Source organism: Phalangium opilio, unplaced genomic scaffold (genome assembly GCF_054372755.1).
Source record: "Phalangium opilio isolate 3A_F unplaced genomic scaffold, DU_Popi_V2 ptg000019l_1, whole genome shotgun sequence".
Classification (NCBI taxonomy): Eukaryota; Metazoa; Arthropoda; class Arachnida; order Opiliones; family Phalangiidae; genus Phalangium; species Phalangium opilio.
This window is the reverse complement of record NW_028324152.1, coordinates 8859826-8882644: the sequence shown is the minus strand read 5'-3', so window position 1 is coordinate 8882644 and position 22819 is coordinate 8859826. Positions and strand designations below refer to the sequence as shown.

The window sequence follows — 22819 nt, the reverse complement described above, 5'->3', positions numbered from 1 at the left end:
CTCGAACCACAAACCTATTAGATAACAGCCGAACGCGCTAACCATTGCGCCACGGAAGCCCAAAAATTAAATGTTCGTCAGTTATTTTTAAAAAACTCTGAATTTTACGTTACATCTAAGACCTCACAACACCGCTCCCGGATGGGCTCGAACCACCAACCTTTCGGTTAACAGCCGACGGCGCTAACCATTGCGCCACGGAAGCCCAAAAATTTAATGTTCGTCAGGTATTGTGGAAAAACTTTGACTTTTTACGTCACATCTGAGACCTCACAACACCGCTCACGGATGGGCTCGAACCACCAACCTTTCGGTTAACAGCCGAACGCGCTAACCATTGCGCCACGGAAGCCCAAAAATTAAATGGTCGTCAGGTATTGTGGAAAAACTTTGGCTTTTTCCGTTACATTTGAGATCTTACAACACCGCTCCCGGGTGGGCTCGAACCACCAACCCTTCGGTTAACAGCCGAACGCGCTAACCATTGCCCCTCGGAAGCTCAAAAATTAAACGGTCGTCACGTATTGTGGAAAAATTTTGACATTTTACGCTTCATCTGAGACCACACAACACCTCTCCCGGGTGGGCTTGAACCACCAAGCCTTTCGGCTAACAGCCGAACGCGCTAACCATTGCGCCACGGAAGCCCAAAGATTAAATTTTCGTCAGGTATTGTGGAAAAACTTTGGATTTTTACGTCACATCTGAGAGCTCACAACACCGCTCACGGATGGGCTCGAACCACCAACCTTTCGGTTAACAGCCGAACGCGCTAACCATTGAGCTACGGAAGCTCAGACATTAAATGGTTGTCACGTATTGTGGAAAAGTTTTGACATTTTACGCTACATCTGAGACCCCACAACACCTCTTCCGGGTGGGCTCGAACCACCAGCCTTTCGGTTAACAGTCGAACGCGCTAACCATTGCGCCACGGAAGGCCAAAAATTAAATGGTCGTCAGGTATTGTGGAGAAAATTAGGCTTTTTTCGATACATTTGAGACTTCACAACACCGCTCCCGGGTGGGCTCGAACCACCAACCTTTTGATTAACAGCCGAACGCGCTAACCATTGCGCCACGGAAGCCCAAAAATTAAATGTTCGTCAGTTATTTTTAAAAAACTCTGAATTTTACGTTACATCTAAGACCTCACAACACCGCTGCCGGATGGGCTCGAACCACCAACCTTTCGGTTAACAGCCGACGGCGCTAACCATTGCGCCACGGAAGCCCAAAAATTTAATGTTCGTCAGGTATTGTGGAAAAACTTTGGCTTTTTACGTTACATTTGAGATCTTACAACACCGCTCCCGGGTGGGCTCGAACCACCAACCCTTCGGTTAACAGCCGAAGGCGCTAACCATTGCGCCACGGAAGCTCAAAAATTAAACGGTCGTCAGGTGTTGTGGAAAAAATTTGGCTTTTTACGTTACAATTGAGATCCCAAAACACCGCTCCCGAGTGGGCTCGAACCACAAACCTATTGGTTAACAGCCGAACGCGCTAACCATTGCGCCACGGAAGCTCAGAAATTAAATGGTTGTCACGTATTTTGGAAAAGTTTTGACATTTTACGCTACATCTGAGACCACACAACACCACTCCCAGGTGGGCTCGAACCAACAAGCCTTTCGGCTAACAGCCGAACGCGCTAACCATTGCGCCACGGAAGCCCAAAGATTAAATTTTCGTCAGGTATTGTGGAAAAACTTTGGATTTTTACGTTACATGTGAGATCTCACAACACCGCTCCCGGGTGGGCTCGAACCACCAACCTTTCGGTTAACAGCCGAACGCGCTAACCATTGCGCCACGGAAGCCCAAAAATTAAATGTTCGTCAGGTATCGTGGAAAAACTTTAACTTTTTACGTCACATCTGAGAGCTCACAACACCGCTCACGCATGGGCTCGAACCACCAACCTTTCGGTTAACAGCCGAACGCGCTAATCATTGCGCCACGGAAGCTCAAAAATTAAACGGTCGTCAGGTATTGTGGAAAAACTTTGGCTTTTTACGTTACATTTGAGATCCCACAACACCGCTCCCGGGTGGGCTCGAACCACAAACCTATTAGATAACAGCCGAACGCGCTAACCATTGAGCCACGGAAGCTCAGAAATGTAATGGTTGTCACGTATTGTGGAAAAGTTTTGACATTTTACGCTACATCTGAGACCGCACAACACCTCTCCCGGGTGGGCTCGAACCACCAAGCCTTTCGGCAAACAGCCGAACGCGCTAACCATTGCGCCACGGAATCCCAAAAATTAAATGGTCGTCACGTATTGTGGAAAAACTTTGACTCTTTACGTCACATCAGAGACCTCACAACACCGCTCACGGATGGGCTCGAACCACCAACCTTTCGGTTAACAGCCGAACGCGCTAACCATTGCGCCACGGAAGCCCAAAAATTAAATGGTCGTCAGGTATTGTGGAAAAACTTTGGCTTTTTACGTTACATTTGAGATCTTACAACACCGCTCCCGGGTGGGCTCGAACCACCAACCCTTCGGTTAACAGCCGAACGCGCTAACCATTGCCCCCGGAAGCTCAAAAATTAAACGGTCGTCACGTATTGTGGAAAAGTTTTGACATTTTACGCTTCATCTGAGACCACACAACACCTCTCCCGGGTGGGCTTGAACCACCAAGCCTTTCGGCTAACAGCCGAACGCGCTAACCATTGCGCCACGGAAGCCCAAAGATTAAATTTTCGTCAGGTATTGTGGAAAAACTTTGGATTTTTACGTCACATCTGAGAGCTCACAACACCGCTCACGGATGGGCTCGAACCACCAACCTTTCGGTTAACAGCCGAACGCGCTAACCTTTGCGCCACGGAAGCCCAAAATATAAATGGCCGTCAGGTATTGTGGAAAAACTTTAACTTTTTACGTCACATCTGAGAGCTCACAACACCGCTCACGGATGGGCTCGAACCACCAACCTTTCGGTTAACAGCCGAACGCGCTAACCTTTGCGCCAAGGAAGCCCAAAAATTAAATGGTCGTCAGGTATTGTGGAAAAACTTTGGCTTTTTACGTTACATTTTAGATCTTACAACACCGCTCCCGGGTGGGCTCGAACCACCAACCTTTCGGTTAACAGCCGAACGCGCTAACAATGGAGCCAAGGAAGCTCAGAAATTAAATGGTTGTCACGTATTGTGGAACAGTTTTGACTTTTTACGCTACATCTGAGACCCCACAACACCACTTCCGGGTGGGCTCGAACCACCAGCCTCTCGGTTAACAGCCGAACGCGCTAACCATGGAGCCAAGGAAGCTCAGAAATGAAGTGGTCGTCAGGTATTGTGGAAATACTTTGGTTTTTTACGTTACATTTGAGATCCCACAACACCGCTCCCGGGTGGGCTCGAACCACAAACTTATTGGTAAACAGCCGAACGCGCTAACCATTGAGCCACGGAAGCTCAGAAATTAAACGGTCGTCAGGTATGGTGGAAAAACTTTGACTTTTTACGTTAAATTTGAGATCCCACAACACCGCTCCCGGGTGTGCTCGAACCACAAACCTATTAGATAAAAGCCGAACGCGCTAACCATTGCGCCACGGAAGCCCAAAAATTAAATGTTCGTCAGTTATTTTTAAAAAACTCTGAATTTTACGTTACATCTAAGACCTCACAACACCGCTCCCGGATGGGCTCGAACCACCAACCTTTCGGTTAACAGCCGACGGCGCTAACCATTGCGCCACGGAAGCCCAAAAATTTAATGTTCGTCAGGTATTGTGGAAAAACTTTGACTTTTTACGTCACATCTGAGACCTCACAACACCGCTCACGGATGGGCTCGAACCACCAACCTTTCGGTTAACAGCCGAACGCGCTAATCATTGCGCCACGGAAGCTCAAAAATTAAACGGTCGTCAGGTATTGTGGAAAAACTTTGGCTTTTTACGTTACATTTGAGATCCCACAACACCACTCCCGGGTGGGCTCGAACCACAAACCTATTAGATAACAGCCGAACGCGCTAACCATTGAGCCACGGAAGCTCAGAAATGTAATGGTTGTCACGTATTGTGGAAAAGTTTTGACATTTTACGCTACATCTGAGACCGCACAACACCTCTCCCGGGTGGGCTCGAACCACCAAGCCTTTCGGCAAACAGCCGAACGCGCTAACCATTGCGCCACGGAATCCCAAAAATTAAATGGTCGTCACGTATTGTGGAAAAACTTTGACTCTTTACGTCACATCAGAGACCTCACAACACCGCTCACGGATGGGCTCGAACCACCAACCTTTCGGTTAACAGCCGAACGCGCTAACCATTGCGCCACGGAAGCCCAAAAATTAAATGGTCGTCAGGTATTGTGGAAAAACTTTGGCTTTTTACGTTACATTTGAGATCTTACAACACCGCTCCCGGGTGGGCTCGAACCACCAACCCTTCGGTTAACAGCCGAACGCGCTAACCATTGCCCCCGGAAGCTCAAAAATTAAACGGTCGTCACGTATTGTGGAAAAGTTTTGACATTTTACGCTTCATCTGAGACCACACAACACCTCTCCCGGGTGGGCTTGAACCACCAAGCCTTTCGGCTAACAGCCGAACGCGCTAACCATTGCGCCACGGAAGCCCAAAGATTAAATTTTCGTCAGGTATTGTGGAAAAACTTTGGATTTTTACGTCACATCTGAGAGCTCACAACACCGCTCACGGATGGGCTCGAACCACCAACCTTTCGGTTAACAGCCGAACGCGCTAACCTTTGCGCCACGGAAGCCCAAAATATAAATGGCCGTCAGGTATTGTGGAAAAACTTTAACTTTTTACGTCACATCTGAGAGCTCACAACACCGCTCACGGATGGGCTCGAACCACCAACCTTTCGGTTAACAGCCGAACGCGCTAACCTTTGCGCCAAGGAAGCCCAAAAATTAAATGGTCGTCAGGTATTGTGGAAAAACTTTGGCTTTTTACGTTACATTTTAGATCTTACAACACCGCTCCCGGGTGGGCTCGAACCACCAACCTTTCGGTTAACAGCCGAACGCGCTAACAATGGAGCCAAGGAAGCTCAGAAATTAAATGGTTGTCACGTATTGTGGAACAGTTTTGACTTTTTACGCTACATCTGAGACCCCACAACACCACTTCCGGGTGGGCTCGAACCACCAGCCTCCTGGTTAACAGCCGAACGCGCTAACCTTTGCGCCACGGAAGCCCAAAAATTAAATGGCCGTCAGGTATTGTGGAAAAACTTTAACTTTTTACGTCACATCTGAGAGCTCACAACACCGCTCCCGGGTGGGCTCGAACCACCAACCTTTCGGTTAACAGCCGAACGCGCTAACAATGGAGCCAAGGAAGCTCAGAAATTAAATGGTTGTCACGTATTGTGGAACAGTTTTGACTTTTTACGCTACATCTGAGACCCCACAACACCACTTCCGGGTGGGCTCGAACCACCAGCCTCCTGGTTAACAGCCGAACGCGCTAACCATGGAGCCAAGGAAGCTCAGAAATGAAATGGTCGTCAGGTATTGTGGAGAAACTTTGGTTTTTTACGTTACATTTGAGATCCCACAACACCGCTCCCGGGTGGGCTCGAACCACAAACTTATTGGTAAACAGCCGAACGCGCTAACCATTGAGCCACGGAAGCCCAAAAATTTAATGTTCGTCAGGTATTGTGGAAAAACTTTGACTTTTTACGTCACATCTGAGACCTCACAACACCGCTCACGGATGGGCTCGAACCACCAACCTTTCGGTTAACAGCCGAACGCGCTAACCATTGCGCCACGGAAGCCCAAAAATTAAATGGTCGTCAGGTATTGTGGAAAAACTTTGGCTTTTTACGTTACATTTGAGATCTTACAACACCGCTCCCGGGTGGGCTCGAACCACCAACCCTCCGGTTAACAGCCGAAGGCGCTAACCATTGCGCCACGGAAGCTCAAAAATTAAACGGTCGTCAGGTATTGTGGAAAAACTTTGACTTTTTACGTCACATCTGAGACCTCACAACACCGCTCACGGATGGGCTCGAACCACCAACCTTTCGGTTAACAGCCGAACGCGCTAACCATTGCGCCACGGAAGCCCAAAAATTAAATGGTCGTCAGGTATTGTGGAAAAACTTTGGCTTTTTACGTTACATTTGAGATCTTACAACACCGCTCCCGGGTGGGCTCGAACCACCAACCCTTCGGTTAACAGCCGAAGGCGCTAACCATTGCGCCACGGAAGCCCAAAAATTAAATGTTCGTCAGGTATTGTAGAAAAACTTTAACTTTTTACGTCACATCTGAGAGCTCACAACACCGCTCACGCATGGGCTCGAACCACCAACCTTTCGGTGAACAGCCGAACGCGCTAACCTTTGCGCCAAGGAAGCCCAAAAATTAAATGGTCGTCAGGTATTGTGGAAAAACTTTGGCTTTTTACGTTACATTTTAGATCTTACAACACCGCTCCCGGGTGGGCTCGAACCACCAACCTTTCGGTTAACAGCCGAACGCGCTAACAATGGAGCCAAGGAAGCTCAGAAATTAAATGGTTGTCACGTATTGTGGAACAGTTTTGACTTTTTACGCTACATCTGAGACCCCACAACACCACTTCCGGGTGGGCTCGAACCACCAGCCTCCTGGTTAACAGCCGAACGCGCTAACCTTTGCGCCACGGAAGCCCAAAAATTAAATGGCCGTCAGGTATTGTGGAAAAACTTTAACTTTTTACGTCACATCTGAGAGCTCACAACACCGCTCCCGGGTGGGCTCGAACCACCAACCTTTCGGTTAACAGCCGAACGCGCTAACAATGGAGCCAAGGAAGCTCAGAAATTAAATGGTTGTCACGTATTGTGGAACAGTTTTGACTTTTTACGCTACATCTGAGACCCCACAACACCACTTCCGGGTGGGCTCGAACCACCAGCCTCCTGGTTAACAGCCGAACGCGCTAACCATGGAGCCAAGGAAGCTCAGAAATGAAATGGTCGTCAGGTATTGTGGAGAAACTTTGGTTTTTTACGTTACATTTGAGATCCCACAACACCGCTCCCGGGTGGGCTCGAACCACAAACTTATTGGTAAACAGCCGAACGCGCTAACCATTGAGCCACGGAAGCCCAAAAATTTAATGTTCGTCAGGTATTGTGGAAAAACTTTGACTTTTTACGTCACATCTGAGACCTCACAACACCGCTCACGGATGGGCTCGAACCACCAACCTTTCGGTTAACAGCCGAACGCGCTAACCATTGCGCCACGGAAGCCCAAAAATTAAATGGTCGTCAGGTATTGTGGAAAAACTTTGGCTTTTTACGTTACATTTGAGATCTTACAACACCGCTCCCGGGTGGGCTCGAACCACCAACCCTCCGGTTAACAGCCGAAGGCGCTAACCATTGCGCCACGGAAGCTCAAAAATTAAACGGTCGTCAGGTATTGTGGAAAAACTTTGACTTTTTACGTCACATCTGAGACCTCACAACACCGCTCACGGATGGGCTCGAACCACCAACCTTTCGGTTAACAGCCGAACGCGCTAACCATTGCGCCACGGAAGCCCAAAAATTAAATGGTCGTCAGGTATTGTGGAAAAACTTTGGCTTTTTACGTTACATTTGAGATCTTACAACACCGCTCCCGGGTGGGCTCGAACCACCAACCCTTCGGTTAACAGCCGAAGGCGCTAACCATTGCGCCACGGAAGCCCAAAAATTAAATGTTCGTCAGGTATTGTAGAAAAACTTTAACTTTTTACGTCACATCTGAGAGCTCACAACACCGCTCACGCATGGGCTCGAACCACCAACCTTTCGGTGAACAGCCGAACGCGCTAACCTTTGCGCCACGGAAGCCCAAAAATTAAATGGTCGTCAGGTATTGTGGAAAATCTTTGGCTTTTTACGTTGCATGTGAGATCTCACAACACCGCTCCCGTGTGGGCTCGAACCACCAACCTTTCGGTTAACAGCCGAACGCGCTAACCATTGCGCCACGGAAGCTCAAAAATTAAACGGTCTTCAGGTATTGTGGAAAAACTTTGGCTTTTTACGTTACATTTGAGATCCCACAACACCGCTCCCGGGTGGGCTCGAACCACCAACCTTTCGTTTAACAGCCGAACGCGCTAACCATTGCGCCACGGAAGCTCAGAAATTAAATGGTTGTCACGTATTGTGGAAAAGTTTTGACATTTTACTATACATCTGAGACCGCACAACACCTCTCCCGGGTGGGCTCGAACCACCAAGCCTTTCGGCTAACAGCCGAACGCGCTAACCATTGCTACACGGAAGCCCAAAGATTAAATGTTCGTCAGGTATTGGTGAAAATCTTTGGTTTTTTACGTTACATGTGAGATCTCACAACACCGCACCCGGGTGGGCTCGAACCGCCAACCTTTCGGTTAACAGCCGAACGCGCTAACCATTGCGCCACGGAAGCCCAAAATTCAAATGTTCGTTAGGTATTGTGGAAAAACTTTGACTTTTTACGTCACATCAGAGACCTCATAACACCGCTCACGGATGGGCTCGAACCACCAACCTTTCGGTTAAAAGCCGAACGCGCTAACCATTGCGCCACGGAAGCCCAAAAATTAAATGGTCGTCAGGTATTGTGGAAGAACTTTGACTTTTTACGTTACATTTGAGATCCCACAACACCGCTCCCGGGTGGGCTCGAACCACAAACCTATTAGATAACAGACGAACGAGCTAACCATTGAGCCACGGAAGCTCAGAAATTTAATGGTTGTCACGTATTGTGGAAAAGTTTTGACATTTTATGCTACATCTGAGACCGAACAACACCTCTCCCGGGTGGGCTTGAACCACCAAGCCTTTCGGCTAACAGCCGAACGCGCTAACCATTGCGCCACGGAAGCCCAAAAATTAAATGGTCGTCACGTATTGTGGAACGGATGGGCTCGAACCACCAACCTTTCGTTTAACTTCGGTGATCGGACGAGAACCGGTGTTTTCAGCGTGATATGGCCGTTGCCGAGAGTGCTAGTTAATAATTCGAATATAAATTAAGTGAGACAAATTTACCTTCATCCTTTAAAACAATAACAAAAAGAAAATATGTTTGCTTTTTTGAAATCTATTGGAATTTAAAAGAGGAAAAAAAAGTGAAGAAGCCAACGGCACGCAGTGTTCCTAAGTGGTCTCCCTCCCAAGTACTCTCCCTCCCAAGTACTGACTGCGCTCGACGCTGCTTAACTTCGGTGATTAGACGAGAACCGGTGTTTTCAGCGTGATATGGCCGTAGCCGAGAGTGCTAGTTAATAATTCGAATTTAAATTAAGTGCGACAAATTAACCTTCATCTTTTTAAAACAATAACAAATAGAAAATATGTTTGCTTTTTTCATGTCTATTGGAATTTAAAAGAGGAAAAAAAGTGAAAAAGCCAACGGCACGCAGTGTTCCTAAGTGGTCTCCCTCCCAAGTACTGACTGCGCTCGACGCTGCTTAACTTCGGTGCTCGGTCGAGAACCGGTGTATTCAGCGTGACATGGCCGTTGCCGAGAGTGCTAGTTAATAATTTGAATTTAATTAACCTTCATCTTATAAAACAATAACAAAAAGAAGGTATGTTTGCTTTTTTCATATCTGGTGGATTTTAAAAGAGGAAACAAAAAGGAAAAGCCGAACGGCACGCAGTGTTCCCAAGTACTCGCTGCGGTCGACGCTGCTTAACTTCCGTGATCGGACGAGAACCGGTGATTTCAGCGTGATATGGCCGTTGCCGAGAGTGCTAGTTAATAATTCGAATTTAAATTAAGTGAGACAAATTAACCTTCATCTTTTTAAAACAATAACAAAAAGAAAATATGTTTCCTTTTTTGAAATCCATTGGAATTTAAAAGTGGAAAAAAAGAGAAAAAGCCAACGGCACGCACTGTTCCTAAGTGGTCTCCCTCCCAAGTACTGACTTCGCTCGACGCTGCTTAACTTCGGTGATCGGACGAGAACCGGTGTTCTCAGCGTGATATGGCCGTTGCCGAGAGTGCTAGTTAATAATTCGAATTTAAATTAAGTGAGACAAATTAACCTTCATCTTTTTAAAACAATAACAAAAAGAAAATATGTTTCCTTTTTTGAAATCCATTGGAATTTAAAAGAGGAAAAAAAGAGAAAAAGCCAACGGCACACACTGTTCCTAAGTGGTCTCCCTCCCAAGTACTGACTTCGCTCGACGCTGCTTAACTTCGGTGATCGGACGAGAACCGGTGTTCTCAGCGTGATATGGCCGTTGCCGAGAGTGCTAGTTAATAATTCGAATTTAAATTAAGTGAGACAAATTAACCTTCATCTTTTTAAAACAATAACAATAAGAAAATATGTTTGCTCTTTTCATATCTATTGGAATTTAAAAGAGGAAAAAAAGTGAAAAAGCCAACGGCACACAGTGTTCCTAACTGGTCTCCCTCCCAAGTACTGACTGCGCTCGACGTTGCTTAACTTCGGTGATCGGACGAGAACCGGTGTTTTCAGCGGGATATGGCCGTTGCCGAGAGTGCTAGTTAATAATTCGAATTTAAATTAAGTGCGACAAATTAACCTTCATCTTTTTAAAACAATAACAAATAGAAAATATGTTTGCTTTTTTCATATCTATTGGAATTTAAAAGAGGAAAAAAAGTGAAAAAGCCAACGGCACGCAGTGTTCCTAAGTGGTCTCCCTCCCAAGTACTGACTGCTCTCGACGCTGCTTAACTTCGGTGATCGGACGAGAACCGGTGTATTCAGCGTGACATGGCCGTTGCCGAGAGTCCTAGTTAATAATTTGAATTTAATTATCCTTCCTCTTATAAAACAATAACAAAAAGAAGGTATGTTTGCTTTTATCATATCTGGTGGATTTTAAAAGAGGAAACAAAAAGGAAAAAGCGATCGGCACGCAGTGTTCCCAAGTACTCGCTGCGCTCGACGCTGCTTAACTTCCGTGATCGGACGAGAACCGGTGTTTTCAGCGTGATATGGCCGTTGCCGAGAGTGCAAGTTAATAATTGGAATTTAAATTAAGTGAGACAAATTAACCTTCATCTTTTTAAAACAATAACAAAAAGAAAATATGCTTCCTTTTTTGAAATCCATTGGAATTTAAAAGAGGAAAAAAAGAGAAAAAGCCAACGGCACGCACTGTTCCTAAGTGGTCTCCCTCCCAAGTACTGACTTCGCTCGACGCTGCTTAACTTCGGTGATCGGACGAGAACCGGTGTTCTCAGCGTGATATGGCCGTTGCCGAGAGTGCTAGTTAATAATTCGAATTTAAATTAAGTGAGACAAATTAACCTTCATCTTTTTAAGACAATAACAAAAAGAAAATATGTTTGCTCTTTTCATATCTATTGGAATTTAAAAGAGGAAAAAAAGTGAAAAAGCCAACGGCACACAGTGTTCCTAACTGGTCTCCCTCCCAAGTACCGACTGCGCTCGACGCTGCTTAACTTCGGTGATCGGACGAGAACCGGTGTTTTCAGCGGGATATGGCCGTTGGCGAGAGTGCTAGTTAATAATTCGAATTTAAATTAAGTGCGACAAATTAGCCTTCATCTTTTAAAAACAATAACAAATAGAAAATATGTTTGCTTTTTTCATATCTATTGGAATTTAAAAGAGGAAAAAAAGTGAAAAAGCCAACGGCACGCAGTAATCATAAGTGGTCTCCCTCCCAAGTACTGACTGCGCTCGACACTGCTTAACTTCGGTGATCGGACGAGAACCGGTGTATTCAGCGTGACATGGCCGTTGCCGAGAGTCCTAGTTAATAATTTGAATTTAATTATCCTTCCTCTTATAAAACAATAACAAAAAGAAGGTATGTTTGCTTTTTTCATATCTGGTGGATTTCAAAAGAGGAAACAAAAAGGAAAAAGCGAACGGCACGCAGTGTTCCCAAGTACTCGCTGCGCTCGACGCTGCTTAACTTCCGTGATCGGACGAAAACCGGTGTTTTCAGCGTGATATGGCCGTTGCTGAGAGTGCTAGTTAATAATTCGAATTTAAATTAAGTGAGAGAAATTAACCTTCATCTTTTTAAAACAATAACAAAAAGAAAATATGTTTCCTTTTTTGAAATCCATTGGAATTTAAAAGAGAAAAAAAAGAGAAAAAGCCAACGGCACGCACTGTTCCTATTTGGTCTCCCTCCCAAGTACCGACTGCGCTCGACGCTGCTTAACTTCGGTGATCGGACGAGAACCGGTGTTTTCAGCGGGATATGGCCGTTGCCGAGAGTGCTAGTTAATAATTCGAATTTAAATTAAGTGCGACAAATTAGCCTTCATCTTTTTAAAACAATAACAAATAGAAAATATGTTTGCTTTTTTCATATCTATTGGATTTAAAAGACAAAAAAAAAAAGTGAAAAAGCTAACGGCACGCAGTGTTCCTAAGTGGTCTCCCTCCCAAGTACTGACTGCGCTCGACGCTGCTTAACTTCAGTGATCCGACGAGAACCGGTGTTTTCAGCGTGATATGGCCGTTGCCGAGAGTGCTACTTAATAATTTGAATTTAATTAACCTTCATCTTTATAAAACAATAACAAAAAGAAGATATGTTTGCTTTTTTCATTTCTGGTGGAATTTAAAAGAGGAAACAAAAAGGAAAAAGCCAACGGCACGCAGTGTTCCCAAGTACTAAGTGCAGTCGACGCTGCTTAACTTCGGTGATCGGACGAGAACCGGTGTTTTCAGCGTGATATGGCCGTTGCTGAGAGTGCTAGCTAATAATTCGAATTTAAATTAAGTGAGACAAATTAACCTTCATCTTTTTAAAACAATAACAAAAAGAAAATATGTTTCCTTTTTTGAAATCCATTGGAATTTAAAAGAGGAAAAAAAGAGAAAAAGCCAACGGCACGCACTGTTCCTAAGTGGTCTCCCTCCCAAGTACTGACTTCGCTCGACGCTGCTTAACTGCGGTGATCGGACGAGAACCGGTGTTCTCAGCGTAATATGGCATTGCCGAGAGTGCTACTTAATAATTTGAATTTAATTAACCTTCATCTTTATAAAACAATAACAAAAAGAAGATATGTTTGGTTTTTTCATATCTGGTGGAATTTAAAAGAGGAAACAGAAAGGAAAAAGCCAACGGCACGCAGTGTTCCCAAGTACTGACTGCGCTAGACGCTGCTTAACTTCGGTGATCGGACGAGAACCGGTGTTTTCAGCGTGATATGAGCCCACCCGTGAGAGGTGTTGTGGGGTGTCAGATGTAGCGTAAAATGTCAAAACGTTTCCACAATACGTGACAACCATTTAATTTCTGAGCTTCCGTAGCTCAATGGTTAGCGCGTTCGGCTGTTAACCAATAGGTTGGGTGTTCGAGCCCACCCGGGAGCGGTGTTGTGGGATCTCAAATGTATCGTAAAATGCCAAAGTTTCTCCACAATACCTGACGACCATTTAATTATTGGGCTTCCGTGGCGCAATGGTTAGCGCGTTCGGCTGTTAACCGAAAGGTTGGTGGTTCGAGCCCATCCGTGAGCGGTGTTGTGAGGTCTCAGATATGACGTAAAAAGTGAAAGTTTTTCCACAATACCTGACGAACATTTAAATTTTGGGCTTCCGTGGCGCAATGGTTAGTGCGTTCGGCTGTTAACCGAAAGGTTGGTGGTTCGAGCCCACCCGGGAGCGGTGTTGTGAGATCTCACATGTAACGTAAAAATCCAAAGTTTTTCCACAATACCTGACGAACATTTAATCTTTGGGCTTCCGTGTAGCAATGGTTAGCGCGTTCGGCTGTTAGCCGAAAGGCTTGGTGGTTCGAGCCCACCCGGGAGAGGTGTTGTGCGGTCTCAGATGTAGCGTAAAATGTCAAAACTTTTCCACAATACGTGACAACCATTTAATTTCTGAGCTTCCGTGGCGCAATGGTTAGCGCGTTCGGCTGTTAACCGAAAGGTTGGTGGTTCGAGCCCATCCGTGAGCGGTGTTGTGAGCTCTCAAATGTAACGTAAAAAGCCAAAGATTTTCCACAATACCTGACGACCATTTAATTTCTGAGCTTCCGTGGCGCAATGGTTAGCGCCGTCGGCTGTTTACCGAAAGGTTGGTGGTTCGAGCCCATCCGGGAGCGGTGTTGTGAGGTCTTAGATGTAACGTAAAAAGCCAAAGTTTTTCCACAATACGTGACGACCATTGAATTTTTGGGCTTCCGTGGCGCAAAGGTTAGCGCGTTCAGCTGTTAACCGAAAGGTTGGTGGTTTGAGCCCATCCGTGAGCGGTGTTGTGATATCTCAGATGTGACGTAAAAATTCAAAGTTTTTCCATAATACCTGACGACCATTTCATTTCTGAGCTTCCTTGGCTCCATTGTTAGCGCGTTCGGATGTTAACCAAAAGGTTGGTGGTTCGAGTCCACCCGGGAGCGTTGTTGTGAAGTCTAAAATGTAACGTAAAAAGCCAAATATCTTCCACAATACCTGACGACCATTTAACTTTTGGGCTTCCGTGGCGCAATGGTTAGCGCGTTCGGCTGTTAACTGAAAGGTTGGTGGTTCGAGCCCAACCGGGAGCGGTGTTGTGGGATCTCAAATGTATCGAAAAAAGCCTAAGTTTTTCCACAATACGTGACGACCATTGAATTTTTGGGCTTCCGTGGCGCAAAGGTTAGCGCGTTCGGCTGTAAGCCGAAAGGCTTGGTGGTTCGAGCCCACCCGGGAGAGGTGTTGTGTGGTCTCAGATGAAGCGTAAAATGTCAAAACTTTTCCACAGTACGTGACAACCATTTAATTTCTGAGCTTTCGTGGCTCAATGGTTAGCGCGTTCGGCTGTTAACCAATAGGTTTGTGGTTCGAGCCCACCCGGGAGCGGTGTTGTGGGATCTCAAATGTAACGTAAAAAGCCAAAGTTTTTCCACAATACCTGACGACCGTTTAATTTTTGAGCTTCCGTGGCGCAATGGTTAGCGCGTTCGGCTGTTAACCGAATGGTTGGTGGTTCGAGCCCACCCGGGAGCGGTGTTGTGGGATCTCAAATGTAACGTAAAAAGCCAAAGTTTTTCCACAATACCTGACGACCGTTTAATTTTGGGCTTCCGTGGTGCAATGGTTAGCGCGTTCGGCTGTTAACCAAAAGGTTAGTGGTTGGAGCCCACCCGGGAGCGGTGTTGTGAAGTCTCAAATGTAACGTAAAAAGCCAAAGTTTTTCCACAATACGTGACAACCATTGAATTTTTGGGCTTCCGTGGCGCAAAGGTTAGCGCGTTCGGCTGTTAACCGAAAGGTTGGTGGTTCGAGCCCATCCGTGAGCGGTGTTGTGAGCTCTCAGATGTGACGTAAAAATCCAAAGTTTTTCCACAATACCTGACGAAAATTTAATCTTTGGGCTTCCGTGGCGCAATGGTTAGCGCGTTCGGCTGTAAGCCGAAAGGCTTGGTGGTTCGAGCCCACCCGGGAGAGGTGTTGTGTGGTCTCAGATGAAGCGTAAAATGTCAAAACTTTTCCACAGTACGTGACAACCATTTAATTTCTGAGCTTTCGTGGCTCAATGGTTAGCGCGTTCGGCTGTTAACCAATAGGTTTGTGGTTCGAGCCCACCCGGGAGCGGTGTTGTGGGATCTCAAATGTAACGTAAAAAGCCAAAGTTTTTCCACAATACCTGACGACCGTTTAATTTTTGAGCTTCCGTGGCGCAATGGTTAGCGCGTTCGGCTGTTAACCGAATGGTTGGTGGTTCGAGCCCACCCGGGAGCGGTGTTGTAAGATCTCAAATGTAACGTAAAAAGTCATATTTTCTTTTTGTTAATGTTTTAAAAAGATGAAGGTTAATTTGTCTCACTTAATTTAAATTCGAATTATTAACTAGCACTCTCGGGAACGGCCATATCACGCTGAAAACATCGGTTCTCGTCCGATCACCAAAGTTAAGCAGCGTCGAGCGCAGTCAGTACTTGGAAACACTGCGTGCCGTTGGCTTTTTCCTTTTTGTTTCCTCTTTTAAATTCCAGCAGATATGAAAAAAGCAAACATATTTTCTTTTTGTTATTTATTTATTTATAAAGATGAAGGTTAATAAAATTCAAATTATTAACTAGCACTCTCGGCAACGGCCATATCACGCTGAAAACACCGGTTCTCGTCCGATCACCGAAGTTAAGCAGCGTCTAGCGCAGTCAGTACTTGGGAACACTGCGAGCCGTTGGCTTTTTCCTTTCTGTTTCCTCTTTTAAATTCCACCAGATATGAAAAAACCAAACATATCTTCTTTTTGTTATTGTTTTATAAAGATGAAGGTTAATTAAATTCAAATTATTAAGTAGCACTCTCGGCAACGGCCATATCACGCTGAAAACACCGGTTCTCGTCCGATCACCGAAGTTAAGCAGCGTCGAGCGCAGTCAGTACTTGGGAGGGAGACCACTTAGGAACACTGCGTGCCGTTGGCTTTTTCACTTTTTTTTCCTCTTTTAAATTCCAATAGATATGAAAAGAGCAAACATTTTCTTTTTGTTATTGTTTTAAAAATATGAAGGTTAATTTGTCTCACTCAATTTAAATTCGATTTATTAACTAGCACTCTCGGCAACGGCCATATCACGCTGAAAACACCGGTTCTCGTCCGATCACCGAAGTTAAGTAGCGTCGAGCGCAGTCAGTACTTGGGAACACTGCGTGTCTTTGGCTTTTCCTTTTTGTTTCCTCTTTTAAATTCCACCAGATATGAAAAATCCAAACATATGTTCTTTTTGTTATTGTTTTATAAATATGAAGGTTAATTAAATTCGAATTATTAAGTAGCACTCTCGGCAATGCCATATCACGCTGAGAACACCGGTTCTCGTCCGATCACCGCAGTTAAGCAGCGTCGAGCGAAGTCAGTACTTGGGAGGGAGATCACTTAGGAACAGTGCGTGCCGTTGGCTTTTTCTCTTTTTTTCCTCTTTTAAATTCCAATGGATTTCAAAAAAGTAAACATATTTTCTTTTTGTTATTGTTTTAAAAAGATGAAGGTTAATTTGTCTCACTTAATTTAAATTCGAATTATTAACTAGCACTCTCGGCAACGGCCATATCACGCTGAAAACACCGGTTCTCGTCCGATCACGGAAGTTAAGCAGCGTCGAGCGCAGCGAGTACTTGGGAACACTGCGTGACGTTCGCTTTTTCCTTTTTGTTTCCTCTTGTTAAAATCCACCAGATATGAAAAAAGCAAACATACCTTCTTTTTGTTATTGTTTTATAAGAGGAAGGATAATTAAATTCAAATTATTAACTAGGACTCTCGGCAACGGCCATGTCACGCTGAATACACCGGTTCTCGTCCGATCACCGAAGTTAAGCAGCGTCGAGCGCAGTCAGTACTTGGGAGGGAGACCACTTAGGAACACTGCGTGCCGTTGGCTTTTTCACTTTTTTTCCTCTTTTAAATTCCAATAGATATGAAAAAAGCAAACATATTTTCTATTTGTTATTGTTTTAAAAAGATGAAGGTTAATTTGTCGCACTTAATTTAAATTCGAATTATTAACTAGCACTCTCGGCAACGGCCATATCCCGCTGAAAACACCGGTTCTCGTCCGATCACCGAAGTTAAGCAGCGTCGAGCGCAGTCAGTACTTGGGAGGGAGACCAGTTAGGAACACTGTGTGCCGTTGGCTTTTTCACTTTTTTTTCCTCTTTTAAATTCCAATAGATATGAAAAGAGCAAACATATTTTCTTTTTGTTATTGTTTTAAAAAGATGAAGGTTAATTTGTCTCACTTAATTTAAATTCGAATTATTAACTAGCACTCTCGGCAACGGCCATATCACGCTGAGAACACCGGTTCTCGTCCGATCACCGAAGTTAAGCAGCGTCGAGCGAAGTCAGTACTTGGGAGGGAGACCACTTAGGAACAGTGCGTGCCGTTGGCTTTTTCTCTTTTTTTCCTCTTTTAAATTCCAATGGATTTCAAAAAAGGAAACATATTTTCTTTTTGTTATTGTTTTAAAAAGATGAAGGTTAATTTGTCTCACTTAATTTAAATTCGAATTATTAACTAGCACTCTCGGCAACGGCCATATCACGCTGAAAACACCGGTTCTCGTCCGATCACGGAAGTTAAGCAGCGTCGAGCGCAGCGAGTACTTGGGAACACTGCGTGCCGATCGCTTTTTCCTTTTTGTTTCCTCTTTTAAAATCCACCAGATATGATAAAAGCAAACATACCTTCTTTTTGTTATTGTTTTATATGAGGAAGGATAATTAAATTCAAATTATTAACTAGGACTCTCGGCAACGGCCATGTCACGCTGAATACACCGGTTCTCGTCCGATCACCGAAGTTAAGCAGCGTCGAGAGCAGTCAGTACTTGGGAGGGAGACCACTTAGGAACACTGCGTGCCGTTGGCTTTTTCACTTTTTTTCCTTTTTTAAATTCCAATAGATATGAAAAAAGCAAACATATTTTCTATTTGTTATTGTTTTAAAAAGATGAAGGTTAATTTGTCGCACTTAATTTAAATTCGAATTATTAACTAGCACTCTCGGCAACGGCCATATCCCGCTGAAAACACCGGTTCTCGTCCGATCACCGAAGTTAAGAAGCGTCGAGCGCAGTCAGTACTTGGGAGGCAGACCAGTTAGGAACACTGTGTGCCGTTGGCTTTTTCACTTTTTTTTCCTCTTTTAAATTCCAATAGATATGAAAAGAGCAAACATATTTTCTTTTTGTTATTGTTTTAAAAAGATGAAGGTTAATTTGTCTCACTTAATTTAAATTCGAATTATTAACTAGCACTCTCGGCAACGGCCATATCACGCTGAGAACACCGGTTCTCGTCCGATCACCGAAGTTAAGCAGCGTCGAGCGAAGTCAGTACTTGGGAGGGAGACCACTTAGGAACAGTGCGTGCCGTTGGCTTTTTCTCTTTTTTTCCTCTTTTAAATTCCAATGGATTTCAAAAAAGGAAACATATTTTCTTTTTGTTATTGTTTTAAAAAGATGAAGGTTAATTTGTCTCACTTAATTTAAATTCGAATTATTAACTAGCACTCTCGGCAACGGCCATATCACGCTGAAAACACCGGTTCTCGTCCGATCACGGAAGTTAAGCAGCGTCGAGCGCAGCGAGTACTTGGGAACACTGCGTGCCGATCGCTTTTTCCTTTTTGTTTCCTCTTTTAAAATCCACCAGATATGATAAAAGCAAACATACCTTCTTTTTGTTATTGTTTTATAAGAGGAAGGATAATTAAATTCAAATTATTAACTAGGACTCTCGGCAACGGCCATGTCACGCTGAATACACCGGTTCTCGTCCGATCACCGAAGTTAAGCAGCGTCGAGAGCAGTCAGTACTTGGGAGGGAGACCACTTAGGAACACTGCGTGCCGTTGGCTTTTTCACTTTTTTTCCTTTTTTAAATTCCAATAGATATGAAAAAAGCAAACATATTTTCTATTTGTTATTGTTTTAAAAAGATGAAGGTTAATTTGTCGCACTTAATTTAAATTCGAATTATTAACTAGCACTCTCGGCAACGGCCATATCCCGCTGAAAAAACCGGTTCTCGTCCGATCACCGAAGTTAAGAAGCGTCGAGCGCAGTCAGTACTTGGGAGGGAGACCAGTTAGGAACACTGTGTGCCGTTGGCTTTTTCACTTTTTTTCCTCTTTTAAATTCCAATAGATATGAAAAGAGCAAACATATTTTCTTTTTGTTATTGTTTTAAAAAGATGGTTAATTTGTCTCACTTAATTTAAATTCGAATTATTAACTAGCACTCTCGGCAACGGCCATATTACGCTGAGAACACCGGTTCTCGTCCGATCACCGAAGTTAAGCAGCGTCGAGCGAAGTCAGTACTTGGGAGGGAGACCACTTAGGAACAGTGCGTGCCGTTGGCTTTTTCTCTTTTTTTCCTCTTTTAAATTCCAATGGATTTCAAAAAAGGAAACATATTTTCTTTTTGTTATTGTTTTAAAAAGATGAAGGTTAATTTGTCTCACTTAATTTAAATTCGAATTATTAACTAGCACTCTCGGCAACGGCCATATCACGCTGAAAACACCGGTTCTCGTCCGATCACGGAAGTTAAGCAGCGTCGAGCGCAGCGAGTACTTGGGAACACTGCGTGCCGATCGCTTTTTCCTTTTTGTTTCCTCTTTTAAAATCCACCAGATATGATAAAAGCAAACATACCTTCTATTTGTTATTGTTTTATAAGAGGAAGGATAATTAAATTCAAATTATTAACTAGGACTCTCGGCAACGGCCATGTCACGCTGAATACACCGGTTCTCGTCCGATCACCGAAGTTAAGCAGCGTCGAGAGCAGTCAGTACTTGGGAGGGAGACCACTTAGGAACACTGCGTGCCGTTGGCTTTTTCACTTTTTTTCCTTTTTTAAATTCCAATAGATATGAAAAAAGCAAACATATTTTCTATTTGTTATTGTTTTAAAAAGATGAAGGTTAATTTGTCGCACTTAATTTAAATTCGAATTATTAACTAGCACTCTCGGCAACGGCCATATCCCGCTGAAAAAACCGGTTCTCGTCCGATCACCGAAGTTAAGAAGCGTCGAGCGCAGTCAGTACTTGGGAGGGAGACCAGTTAGGAACACTGTGTGCCGTTGGCTTTTTCACTTTTTTTTCCTCTTTTAAATTCCAATAGATATGAAAAGAGCAAACATATTTTCTTTTTGTTATTGTTTTAAAAAGATGAAGGTTAATTTGTCTCACTTAATTTAAATTCGAATTATTAACTAGCACTCTCGGCAACGGCCATATCACGCTGAGAACACCGGTTCTCGTCCGATCACCGAAGTTAAGCAGCGTCGAGCGAAGTCAGTACTTGGGAGGGAGACCACTTAGGAACAGTGCGTGCCGTTGGCTTTTTCTCTTTTTTTCCTCTTTTAAATTCCAATGGATTTCAAAAAAGGAAACATATTTTCTTTTTGTTATTGTTTTAAAAAGATGAAGGTTAATTTGTCTCACTTAATTTAAATTCGAATTATTAACTAGCACTCTCGGCAACGGCCATATCACGCTGAAAACACCGGTTCTCGTCCGATCACGGAAGTTAAGCAGCGTCGAGCGCAGCGAGTACTTGGGAACACTGCGTGCCGTTCGCTTTTTCCTTTTTGTTTTCTCTTGTTAAAATCCACCAGATATGAAAAAAGCAAACATACCTTCTTTTTGTTATTGTTTTATAAGAGGAAGGATAATTAAATTCAAATTATTAACTAGGACTCTCGGCAACGGCCATGTCACGCGGAATACACCGGTTCTCGTACGATCACCGAAGTTAAGCAGCGTCGAGCGCAGTCAGTACTTGGGAGGGAGACCACTTAGGAACACTGCGTGCCGTTGGCTTTTTCACTTTTTTTCCTCTTTTAAATTCCAATAGATATGAAAAAAGCAAACATATTTTCTATTTGTTATTGTTTTAAAAAGATGAAGGTTAATTTGTCGCACTTAATTTAAATTCGAATTATTAACTAGCACTCTCGGCAACGGCCATATCCCGCTGAAAACACCGGTTCTCGTCCGATCACCGAAGTTAAGCAGCGTCGAGCGCAGTCAGTACTTGGGAGGGAGACCAGTTAGGAACACTGTGTGCCGTTGGCTTTTTCACTTTTTTTTCCTCTTTTAAATTCCAATAGATATGAAAAGAGCAAACATATTTTCTTTTTGTTATTGTTTTAAAAAGATGAAGGTTAATTTGTCTCACTTAATTTAAATTCGAATTATTAACTAGCACTCTCGGCAACGGCCATATCACGCTGAGAACACCGGTTCTCGTCCGATCACCGAAGTTAAGCAGCGTCGAGCGAAGTCAGTACTTGGGAGGGAGACCACTTAGGAACAGTGCGTGCCGTTGGCTTTTTCTCTTTTTTTCCTCTTTTAAATTCCAATGGATTTCAAAAAAGGAAACATATTTTCTTTTTGTTATTGTTTTAAAAAGATGAAGGTTAATTTGTCTCACTTAATTTAAATTCGAATTATTAACTAGCACTCTCGGCAACGGCCATATCACGCTGAAAACACCGGTTCTCGTCCGATCACGGAAGTTAAACAGCGTCGAGCGCAGCGAGTACTTGGGAACACTGCGTGCCGTTCGCTTTTTCCTTTTTGTTTCCTCTTGTTAAAATCCACCAGATATGAAAAAAGCAAACATACCTTCTTTTTGTTATTGTTTTATAAGAGGAAGGATAATTAAATTCAAATTATTAACTAGGACTCTCGGCAACGGCCATGTCACGCGGAATACACCGGTTCTCGTCCGATCACCGAAGTTAAGCAGCGTCGAGCGCAGTCAGTACTTGGGAGGGAGACCACTTAGGAACACTGCGTGCCGTTGGCTTTTTCACTTTTTTTCCTCTTTTAAATTCCAATAGATATGAAAAAAGCAAACATATTTTCTATTTGTTATTGTTTTAAAAAGATGAAGGTTAATTTGTCGCACTTAATTTAAATTCGAATTATTAACTAGCACTCTCGGCAACGGCCATATCCCGCTGAAAACACCGGTTCTCGTCCGATCACCGAAGTTAAGAAGCGTCGAGCGCAGTCAGTACTTGGGAGGGAGACCAGTTAGGAACACTGTGTGCCGTTGGCTTTTTCACTTTTTTTTCCTCTTTTAAATTCCAATAGATATGAAAAGAGCAAACATATTTTCTTTTTGTTATTGTTTTAAAAAGATGAAGGTTAATTTGTCTCACTTAATTTAAATTCGAATTATTAACTAGCACTCTCGGCAACGGCCATATCACGCTGAGAACACCGGTTCTCGTCCGATCACCGAAGTTAAGCAGCGTCGAGCGAAGTCAGTACTTGGGAGGAAGACCACTTAGGAACAGTGCGTGCCGTTGGCTTTTTC

General features: G+C 44.0%; 11 non-coding genes and 24 pseudogenes across 11 annotated transcripts; 22 read left to right on the top strand and 13 right to left on the bottom strand.

Moving 5' to 3' along the window:
• Positions 1 to 1750: 1750 nt before the first annotated feature.
• TRNAN-GUU (transfer RNA asparagine (anticodon GUU)) lies at positions 1751 to 1823 on the bottom strand. The gene has a single exon. It is a non-coding gene; the product is annotated as a tRNA-Asn (tRNA).
• Positions 1824 to 9135: 7312 nt separating this feature from the next.
• Positions 9136 to 9270, bottom strand: LOC149702031 (5S ribosomal RNA; annotated as a pseudogene).
• A 136-nt stretch (positions 9271 to 9406) lies between these two features.
• Positions 9407 to 9525, bottom strand: LOC149702030 (5S ribosomal RNA; annotated as a pseudogene).
• Positions 9526 to 9885: 360 nt separating this feature from the next.
• LOC149702029 (5S ribosomal RNA) lies at positions 9886 to 10004 on the bottom strand. The gene has a single exon (XR_016382366.1). It is a non-coding gene; the product is annotated as a 5S ribosomal RNA (ribosomal RNA).
• A 136-nt stretch (positions 10005 to 10140) lies between these two features.
• On the bottom strand, positions 10141 to 10259 carry LOC149702028 (5S ribosomal RNA; annotated as a pseudogene).
• Positions 10260 to 10395: 136 nt separating this feature from the next.
• LOC149702027 (5S ribosomal RNA) lies at positions 10396 to 10514 on the bottom strand (annotated as a pseudogene).
• Positions 10515 to 10650: 136 nt separating this feature from the next.
• LOC149702026 (5S ribosomal RNA) lies at positions 10651 to 10769 on the bottom strand (annotated as a pseudogene).
• A 360-nt stretch (positions 10770 to 11129) lies between these two features.
• Positions 11130 to 11248, bottom strand: LOC149702025 (5S ribosomal RNA). Its single transcript, XR_016382365.1, has one exon. It is a non-coding gene; the product is annotated as a 5S ribosomal RNA (ribosomal RNA).
• A 136-nt stretch (positions 11249 to 11384) lies between these two features.
• LOC149702024 (5S ribosomal RNA) lies at positions 11385 to 11503 on the bottom strand. Its single transcript, XR_016382254.1, has one exon. It is a non-coding gene; the product is annotated as a 5S ribosomal RNA (ribosomal RNA).
• A 136-nt stretch (positions 11504 to 11639) lies between these two features.
• On the bottom strand, positions 11640 to 11758 carry LOC149702023 (5S ribosomal RNA; annotated as a pseudogene).
• A 360-nt stretch (positions 11759 to 12118) lies between these two features.
• On the bottom strand, positions 12119 to 12237 carry LOC149702022 (5S ribosomal RNA; annotated as a pseudogene).
• A 138-nt stretch (positions 12238 to 12375) lies between these two features.
• LOC149702021 (5S ribosomal RNA) lies at positions 12376 to 12494 on the bottom strand (annotated as a pseudogene).
• Positions 12495 to 12855: 361 nt separating this feature from the next.
• LOC149702020 (5S ribosomal RNA) lies at positions 12856 to 12973 on the bottom strand (annotated as a pseudogene).
• Positions 12974 to 15338: 2365 nt separating this feature from the next.
• Positions 15339 to 15412, top strand: TRNAY-GUA (transfer RNA tyrosine (anticodon GUA)). Its single transcript has one exon. It is a non-coding gene; the product is annotated as a tRNA-Tyr (tRNA).
• A 642-nt stretch (positions 15413 to 16054) lies between these two features.
• Positions 16055 to 16157, top strand: LOC149702018 (5S ribosomal RNA; annotated as a pseudogene).
• A 122-nt stretch (positions 16158 to 16279) lies between these two features.
• On the top strand, positions 16280 to 16398 carry LOC149702017 (5S ribosomal RNA). Its single transcript, XR_016382081.1, has one exon. It is a non-coding gene; the product is annotated as a 5S ribosomal RNA (ribosomal RNA).
• A 359-nt stretch (positions 16399 to 16757) lies between these two features.
• On the top strand, positions 16758 to 16875 carry LOC149702016 (5S ribosomal RNA; annotated as a pseudogene).
• A 361-nt stretch (positions 16876 to 17236) lies between these two features.
• LOC149702015 (5S ribosomal RNA) lies at positions 17237 to 17355 on the top strand. Its single transcript, XR_016382180.1, has one exon. It is a non-coding gene; the product is annotated as a 5S ribosomal RNA (ribosomal RNA).
• Positions 17356 to 17491: 136 nt separating this feature from the next.
• LOC149702014 (5S ribosomal RNA) lies at positions 17492 to 17610 on the top strand (annotated as a pseudogene).
• Positions 17611 to 17747: 137 nt separating this feature from the next.
• Positions 17748 to 17866, top strand: LOC149702013 (5S ribosomal RNA). The gene has a single exon (XR_016382364.1). It is a non-coding gene; the product is annotated as a 5S ribosomal RNA (ribosomal RNA).
• A 360-nt stretch (positions 17867 to 18226) lies between these two features.
• LOC149702012 (5S ribosomal RNA) lies at positions 18227 to 18345 on the top strand (annotated as a pseudogene).
• Positions 18346 to 18481: 136 nt separating this feature from the next.
• LOC149702011 (5S ribosomal RNA) lies at positions 18482 to 18600 on the top strand (annotated as a pseudogene).
• A 137-nt stretch (positions 18601 to 18737) lies between these two features.
• LOC149702010 (5S ribosomal RNA) lies at positions 18738 to 18856 on the top strand. The gene has a single exon (XR_016382362.1). It is a non-coding gene; the product is annotated as a 5S ribosomal RNA (ribosomal RNA).
• A 360-nt stretch (positions 18857 to 19216) lies between these two features.
• LOC149702009 (5S ribosomal RNA) lies at positions 19217 to 19335 on the top strand (annotated as a pseudogene).
• A 136-nt stretch (positions 19336 to 19471) lies between these two features.
• Positions 19472 to 19590, top strand: LOC149702008 (5S ribosomal RNA; annotated as a pseudogene).
• A 133-nt stretch (positions 19591 to 19723) lies between these two features.
• LOC149702007 (5S ribosomal RNA) lies at positions 19724 to 19842 on the top strand (annotated as a pseudogene).
• Positions 19843 to 20202: 360 nt separating this feature from the next.
• Positions 20203 to 20321, top strand: LOC149702006 (5S ribosomal RNA; annotated as a pseudogene).
• Positions 20322 to 20457: 136 nt separating this feature from the next.
• On the top strand, positions 20458 to 20576 carry LOC149702005 (5S ribosomal RNA; annotated as a pseudogene).
• A 137-nt stretch (positions 20577 to 20713) lies between these two features.
• LOC149702004 (5S ribosomal RNA) lies at positions 20714 to 20832 on the top strand. The gene has a single exon (XR_016382361.1). It is a non-coding gene; the product is annotated as a 5S ribosomal RNA (ribosomal RNA).
• Positions 20833 to 21193: 361 nt separating this feature from the next.
• On the top strand, positions 21194 to 21312 carry LOC149702003 (5S ribosomal RNA; annotated as a pseudogene).
• A 136-nt stretch (positions 21313 to 21448) lies between these two features.
• LOC149702002 (5S ribosomal RNA) lies at positions 21449 to 21567 on the top strand (annotated as a pseudogene).
• Positions 21568 to 21704: 137 nt separating this feature from the next.
• Positions 21705 to 21823, top strand: LOC149702001 (5S ribosomal RNA). Its single transcript, XR_016382360.1, has one exon. It is a non-coding gene; the product is annotated as a 5S ribosomal RNA (ribosomal RNA).
• A 361-nt stretch (positions 21824 to 22184) lies between these two features.
• LOC149702000 (5S ribosomal RNA) lies at positions 22185 to 22303 on the top strand (annotated as a pseudogene).
• A 136-nt stretch (positions 22304 to 22439) lies between these two features.
• Positions 22440 to 22558, top strand: LOC149701999 (5S ribosomal RNA; annotated as a pseudogene).
• A 137-nt stretch (positions 22559 to 22695) lies between these two features.
• LOC149701998 (5S ribosomal RNA) lies at positions 22696 to 22814 on the top strand (annotated as a pseudogene).
• Positions 22815 to 22819: the final 5 nt, after the last annotated feature.